The following is a 7,967-nucleotide window of genomic DNA, read 5'->3' as shown; positions in this document are numbered from 1 at the left end:
CTTGCCCTCTGGCCAGGTCCTCTCCTTTCAGGCTATCAAAGTCTTTCAGGGCAAACTGTCCCAGGCAGTCTGCTCTCCACTGCCTGGTCTGTGCTGCTTCCCCAGTGGCTGTTTGGGGAACTGCCCTTTCCCCGCCCTGGGTTTGTCAGCCCAAAGTCTCTCCTCCCAAGAAGTAATTGTAGATGTAGACTAATTCCCTGTGGTCCCCTTTCTACTCTCAGCTCCTGGGCTTCATACAGGCCACTCCTGTTCCTGACCAGCTGAGCGTCCTCTCTAATTAATCCCTACTCCCTGGATCCTCCTCCAGGTGCAGCCTGGGCAGTTAATTGTCCCCTCTAGCCAGCTGAACCCCTTTAGGCCTTGTGTGGAGTGGATACCTCATCACAAAGGCATAGGCATGGCTTCTGCCGAAAGACATACAGGGAAATCAGAAATCTGAACACATTCTAGATTCCTCAGGGCTATGTATGCCCAAAAGTTCACAGCACTATGAGGCCAAAGATTGTGTATTCTGTTTGCTGAACAAACCAGTTATGTCTTACTCTCATGCTTTCACCAAGAGATCAGTAATTACCCCAAGACAGCACTGAAGGCTGCACTATCATGTGGCATGCTGCATTCCTATCAAACCAAAGCAGTATCACCTCACTGAGTAGCATGCTATCACTATATAATGCAAAGCCCTCAAACATGTTTATAAGCCATTTCTATGCTGTTGTATCATTACACACATAGTGCCCTGCAACGTTTAAACAAAGAAAAGACTATTTTCCCCATTTATAGTTGGATTTATTCACACATGAAGAATATTATCCATATTGCAAAGCTCACAAGTACAAAAAGCAGATATGTGTTTACAGGCATTCTGGGTTCACAGACACAAGGATCTCTAAAGAGGGTCACAAATCCACATGAAGCTCCTGAGCACCAGATTTTGCATTTGGGTCACTGAGTTAGCTAAAAGCAGTTTAAAACTGATGTAGGTTAATTGTTCCCTATGGACTGTCCATGGGAGGAAACTCATGAGATGTTTATTCCACAATGTGTATGGAGTAAATTACATCAAGATACTTTTTTTCAGATCAACTCATTTGAGACTCTGGTGAAAATCTTGTTCCCAGCACCCAGCCTGAGCACTTGAGCTGGAGGAAATGTGAATCTCCACAGGGAGAGGGAATGGGGAAGAATTCTCCCTCTTATGCAGCTCTGCAGCCACTATCCCAGTTTCACAAGGCTTGAGAAGTCAACACAGACATCCCTTGTGCACTTCCCTGCATGGTCAGTATCTGGTCAATCCAAAGAGCAGCAAATTTCATTGGTCTGACCCCGTTTCACTGTATGCCCACCCCTCAGACACACTGCGTGTACCTCTGAAGATAGCCTCACCCACAAAGCTGGGCTCTATGGTGTGCCTGCTAAGTGGGCTTCACAAATCCTCCCCCTACCATCAGCAGATCTGTACTGATTCTGATGCATGCAGCACCCTCCATACCTATGAAAGGGGGGCAGGAAAGGAGACTACATGAATAATGGGTGTAAGACTAAGATCTTCTCTATTTAGTCACATAATGTGACAGATTATGTCTGTTCATTTTATATCAAACTACAAACTCCATTTTGTTTTGTGAATGCCCTTTTGAGTGTACACTGCTCTGTGCTGTCAATGTTGCCTTTTTACCTCCATTTTAGACTAGGATTCCAAAAGGAGTTAGCAGGTGACTAACAATGCAGAACAACCAAGCGCCATTAATCTAGAGGGTCTCCCATTCAAATTAAGGCACTCTAAGACAATAAGCTAGCTGCTGCCCAAAGGAACCAGTTCTCCCAGATAGACTTGTAAGCAAGCACTGAAGCAGCTAATGAGGGATTTGAAGCCACTGAGGAGAGTCATCTGGAGTGGTGGGGGGACGACTGAAAATGTATAAAAAGAAGGCTCTCTCCCTGGCTGTTTTGAAAGGAGACTGGAACTGCAAGGCAAGGTGAGGCGAGAAGAAGCAGCGGCAGCAGAGGGTCCTGGAATCTTGAATGTACTGACCAAAACCCAAAGGGCTGTAGAAGTAGTGAAGACATTAGACGGCTTTGTGTGCAGGTGTTTGTTATTTTGCCATAGATCAGTATATCTCCTGTGCTTTGTCTAGCGTGAGTGGTTTAGAAATTCCTTTGCAGAATCTACGTGTTCCTTGCTTTCACTGTCACGTAGTCCCAAAGGGAGAAACAGTAACCCAGAGGGGCCACAGCTTTGGTGGGAAGGCTTGGAAGAGCTGGCTCTAGTTATGGAGTCTGGATAGTTGGACTGTGGAGCCCTTATCTCTCAGAAGGAGTGCTAGCCAGAATATCTGCCTCCCAAGAAGGTATCTAGAGGCCCAGAGCCAGAAACTGTTCCTAGACTCTATCCAGCCCCAACCTGCCTAACAGCACATGGGTCCAGTGACTGAATCCAAGTACAGCAACCTGGTGAGTGTCCATCATGGGGAGCTCCTCCAGGGTTGTAACACCAGGCACAAATGTGGAGGATGCCTAGCTGTCTCAAAGAATATATTTAGGGTGTCAGGATCCCAGTGAGTTACCTAGCACTGCTCAGATTCCTACACAACTCTATGTGTTGATGATACAGATGTGGCTATCTGGTGATCAAAAATTACTCTGGCCTGGGCCTTGCTATCTTAAATTCTGGACCAATATCAAAAGCAGTGATAATGTGAGAGACCAGTGACAGCTGTGAAGTCTGATATTGTAAAGATAACCACATCTGAAAACAATTTCTTTAGTGGTGAAATTTCCGCCCCCCGGCAGAGAACCGGCGCAATGCTTATGCACCACATACGTCCCTCTTAAAGTCCAATTATCTCCCTTCACTCCCCACCCCCGTCCTTAAACCCAGTATTTTCTCCATTTAATTTCAGTATGCCTCTGTGGCTCCTCTTAAATGTGGAAACAGGAACTGCTTGGTCAGCAGCATCATGAGACTCAGATTGCCTCTCAGGCAACCACAGCAAAGGGACAAATAGAATCTTAAGCTTTGGGGGAATGCTGAGAATGTTTATGATACTAATATTCAAAACCAACATATTGCAATGTGTTCAGATTATCAAGTGACACCTGTCTTTTAATGTCTAACGTTTAATAGCTCATGACCTGACAGAGTCAGAACCACTTTGGCAGGACCCGGACAAATGCTTTCAGGACCAGTAAGCTTTTCCAATCACTGGTCCCGGGTGAGTGATCAGAAGGAAATATTTCCAACCTTTGGCATATCTGAGCTCATGATCAGGCTTTTAGAGTAGGCTGCTGTCGTTTCTCTGCTCATTCTGCCATATCCACTTCATCTCAGCTGCATGTCACATGGCTGAGGTACAACTGGCTGAGGAAGTTAAATAAGGCCGTCAAATGTAGCTTATCTGCACTGCGAATATTAAGAGCAGCAGCCCATTCTGATTGTTGCTTCCAGGCACATGCAGCAGTGGAAACGGTCCTTTGGAACTTCTTAATGGCCTTTTTAAAATGCAGACTTTAAAAACCCCCTCAAGTTAGTGGGTCAGGTCCCTTGGACAGAGTAATTGCTGAAGAAGAAGATAGATTCAGGATGGCTGGACATTTCTGAGGGTGAAATATCCAAGCCCCATTAGAAAACAATCTAAGTGCACAGGGAAAAGAGTCAGTGGCCAATATGGTTAAAAGATTCTTTGAAAGTAGAAAAAGAATCATACCAAAAATAAGTTAGACTAGAAAAGTGACAGAGGGCTGCTGAATTAAGGACACGGAAGAGTAACGTCAAAAGCACATGAAGGGGTACTACAAGCAAAGGATTAAAGGGAACAATAAGAGTTTAATAAGCAAGAGGATGACAATGAAATGTGCATGTCAGTTACTTACAGTACTCCTTACTGTGCAAATGGCACCTTCTCACGCAGCAGATCAGCACACTGTTAGTCTGAAGAGTCAGATAAAATAGTTACCGACTTTTCTTTACCTGTTTGAGATGTGTTGCATTGTAGGGGTGTGCACCTTGTGCACAGTTGTTGGAGAGTTTCCCCTCAGCAGTACCCGCTGGGGCAGAATAAGCACCTTTGGGTGCCTCACACCACTATTCTCCCTTTGTATTCAGGATTAGGATTAGGAAATAATGGGAATAAAATCCCTTCCCTCTGAATGACATGGGAACTTCCAGTATGGCCCCCATGGGGAGAAGAGACTGGAGCTCCTGAAGCAGCAGCTCCCAAGAGAGGGGTCTCTGTAGAAGGATGGGGAAATGGGGGGATAGAAGTGAATTGAAGGGTATGTCCCAGTTCCACTGCTTAAGACCCACAGATCCACGCTGATGGAGGTCCAAGCACAGGAAGCAGGATAGGCAGTTGACAAAAATTGAAGTGGGGTAAGATGGTACTTTGGTGAGTGGTAAACTGCTCTCAACCAACAGGTCAAAATGATAGTTTGAAGACCCAGTTTGCCTAGAAAAACTGACAGCTGCAGGAGAGGAGGATGACACTCTTGTAACTTCTACTCCTGTTTTCGGACAAGTCCAGAGTATGCCTCAAGAATGACTGAAACTGCTGGGACTGCTATTTGTAGAACGGTTTTCCTTTTGCCACTGGTGTATAAATCCTCAGGTTCATGATCCCAAGCTGTAAACTTCCTGTGGAATAAACCTCCCTGCCAAACAAGTCTTCTTTTTTTTTTGCTTCTTTTTCTTTTGGGGTTAGAGACCTGGTACCCCTGTCTCTTTTTTTCATTAGCATCAGCGACTACCAGGGAGCCTGGAAGCGTATGGTTATAGAAGTGCTCAAATCCCTGTGAAGGGACATATCATCTTCCCTCCACCTTTTAGCAGTGGGAGGCAATGGGCAGGCACCCTGCTGGGCATGCTAGGTCAGGATACATATCATCCAGCCTCAGCGTCTGATGAGGAGTCTGCTTCCTCAGACCACGGTGGAGATGGCCCCTTTGTACCAGGGAGACTGGCTCAGAGCCTGGATATGGGGTACAAGCAAGATCATCACTGGCTTCCCTCTAGATGGAACCCTTTGGAACGGAGCCCACCTGTACATCCTGGGCTCCAGAGTCAGCAATCCTTGCTGGCTCACAGAGTGTGTCTGGTGGTGCCTCTTGTTTGGGCCACCTCCAAGTCTTTGCCTCTGCTTGATACCTTTATTGTAGTCCTCAAAGGCCCTGGTACTGAGTCCGTGGGAGACTTATGTTGTCTCTCGGTAGGTCCTGGTGGTGAAGATCTGCCTCTGTACTCAGTCAGATCAGGGGGAGCACTCCTCACTGACTCGGACGTGCTTGGTACCCATTCCAAGTGGGAAGGTGCCAATAGTGGGCAAAGCACAGATTCCAGAAGCAGGTGCTTGCGTTTGGCAGCCCTGTCCCTTTTCTGATCAGGGTTTGAACGCTCAGTAAATGTGATGTTTGCCCACTCACCTTGGCCTCTCCCAGACACTTATGGCAGCTGGGGAGGTGGATTGCTTATTGGCAGAGACTTTTACATGAGTGACAGGCCTTGAAGGCATTGGTCTGGTACTGAGCTGGTACCCAACTGGGAACCGGGAACCCTACTCTAGAAAATAACTGTCCTAAACTTATTCTTATATTTAAATATGTACAAACAAACTAGACTAAAAATGAATCCCACGGGTACTGTACACACTAAAAGGGGGCAGATTTGCAGATACAAAGATTGGGGCTCCAACAACCCTCACTAGCAGTAGGAAGGAACTGAGGGGGGCAGCGGCAGTGCAGCCCTTTATGGCTACATGCAGTGGTACAAGGCACCAGCGGGTGCTCACACTGCCCCGATGGATACTGCTGAGGCCTGCACACACCTACAGTGGCTGGACATGTGCAATCATTCAAACCACTGTTCACTTTAGCACCAACATTAGGCTTTCACAACTTTTTACTCTTGATGTTAATGCAGAGGAAACAGCGATGAGTGCAGGGATGAATTTAGTCCATAGTATATTGCAAATGTCTATAAAATGCAAACAAACAATAAAATTCTTGCAGAACAATAGCACAATATTACATTCAAAGTTGTTTTGTTAAAGTTCAGGGCCAAATTCTGCCTATTGAAGGCCATAAAGTTGCACAATTCATTTGCTGGCAGAATCTGAAGAAAATGGGGTTGTACAGGTGGAACCCAGGGCAGCATCTCTTGCTGCCGATGATACACCAGTTAGCAGGAAGAGAGTTAAGTGTTAAGATTCCAGGTAGAGCTTGCAGGGTTGGGCATTAGACATAATCTGTAGACCCCTCATTACATGTAAACAGAGCAGGTTAGATCTGGAAGTGACATATTCAACCTCCCCAAAGCTGTTTTTACAGGCACACTGTTCAGAGCAGAACTGACTTTAACAAAGAGGGTGGGGAGGACAAGTAACAGATAGAACAGATAGCACAGTACTTTGTTTTGGTCTACAGATACTAATGACAAAGGGCTTGATGTAATAGTACTTAAGGTAAATCAGGAAGAGTGAGATTATAGAAGACAATGAATATTCAAACCAAAAGGCCCAGGTAAAATCCACCCTGAAGAACTGAGCTGTCTGTCACAATTTGAATTCAGTGTTAAAATTCTGCTAGCCAGGAAGGGCTGATTAGCTGATTTCCCTGCCTCTGATGGGGTTCACTCCTTCTCTAGATACAGCTAACTCATCCCTGCCAAGGATGATCTAAAAATAGAAGAGCAAATATCATGCCTTTAGGGTAGACCAGATTGCACCAAATATTTTCAAACCAATTTCCTTAGAGAGGAGACCCATTGTTAGAGGGTCTCCAGCCCAGTCTGCCTCTTTGGGTGGCACAAACTGGACACTTTCCTATAGCCTCAATATCCTCTAGAGACTTTTGGGGGAACAAAATATAAATCATTCCTACCAAGGCACACCTTAAGAGAATTGGGGTGCCCCCTTCTTTGGTTAGAGTTAGGAGAAAGTATTTAATCTAAAGTGGAAAAAGAATAGATTCCCCCAAGAGGCGTGTATCCAATGGCTGGCACTGCTCACTTCTGAGACAGGTCTAGTTGGCTGTGGCAGCTTTGCATTGCCACACCCTACCCTGGGTTCATCTGTCACTATGATCTGAGCTCTGTGTCCTGCGTCTGCCAACAGAAGCAAACCCTTGGGCAGTGGTACAAGCCACCAAGGGAGGATGTGGAATCACTAATACTAGCTGTGATGATTTGGCACTGCTTGTCATAATTTATTAATATTGTGTGGGGTCCTTGTGATGTTTGCTGCATGCACATATTGTGGTAATTCAGCAACAGGATTGTCAGGAAATGCACCCAGGAAGGGGGAGGTGGACTCTGATGTACATTTCTCAGCACACATTTGAGAGACAATGCAAAAGCCATTCGTTTTGATGCTTTGGCGCAACCTCCTGCTGGTTTGCCAGACAGGTTTCCCCCAGGAATAAATCAGTCTCTGTGAAGGGGTCAAAAGACTCAGGAGGGTATAAAGAGACACACACTCCCTCAAAGCTAGAGCCAGCCTTTTTAGACTGAGAACCTACAGCCTGCTGTGGGAGAGTCTGGGAGAAGTCAGACATGTCGGGTTCCCATCAAGAGGATGGCTTGATTCAAGGTCAGATAGATGTATAGACCTTTTGCTATTTTAAAATCCTCCCTTTTTTAGGTTTAATTCTTTGTTCCTACTGCTAAGAACAACAATGTTTTAAGAAAGTTGTCGGGTCACTGTTTTCACTGCTGGTCACAAGCTCGCGAAGGGAAGAATGCTGCAGGTACCCAATCTAGTCAGACCTGCTGGGTAAGCACTGGACTAGATAGACTGGCTGCTTGACTACAGCACCCTGTGTACTTTACCTGAGGACGGGTAAAGGCACAAGGCCTGAGGCCTGTGGAGACATAGTCAGAGACCACAGAGGGGTCAGAAGTACAGCTAGCCCTATTAGCACCCACCAGAGACCTCGCCTGGACACTTAACTCTCAGTGGTGGTTTATAGGGCTAAGA

The sequence above is a fragment of the Mauremys reevesii genome, linkage group 11, assembly GCF_016161935.1.
Source record: "Mauremys reevesii isolate NIE-2019 linkage group 11, ASM1616193v1, whole genome shotgun sequence".
Lineage (NCBI taxonomy): Eukaryota > Metazoa > Chordata > Testudines > Geoemydidae > Mauremys > Mauremys reevesii.
This window is presented reverse-complemented; position numbering follows the sequence as displayed.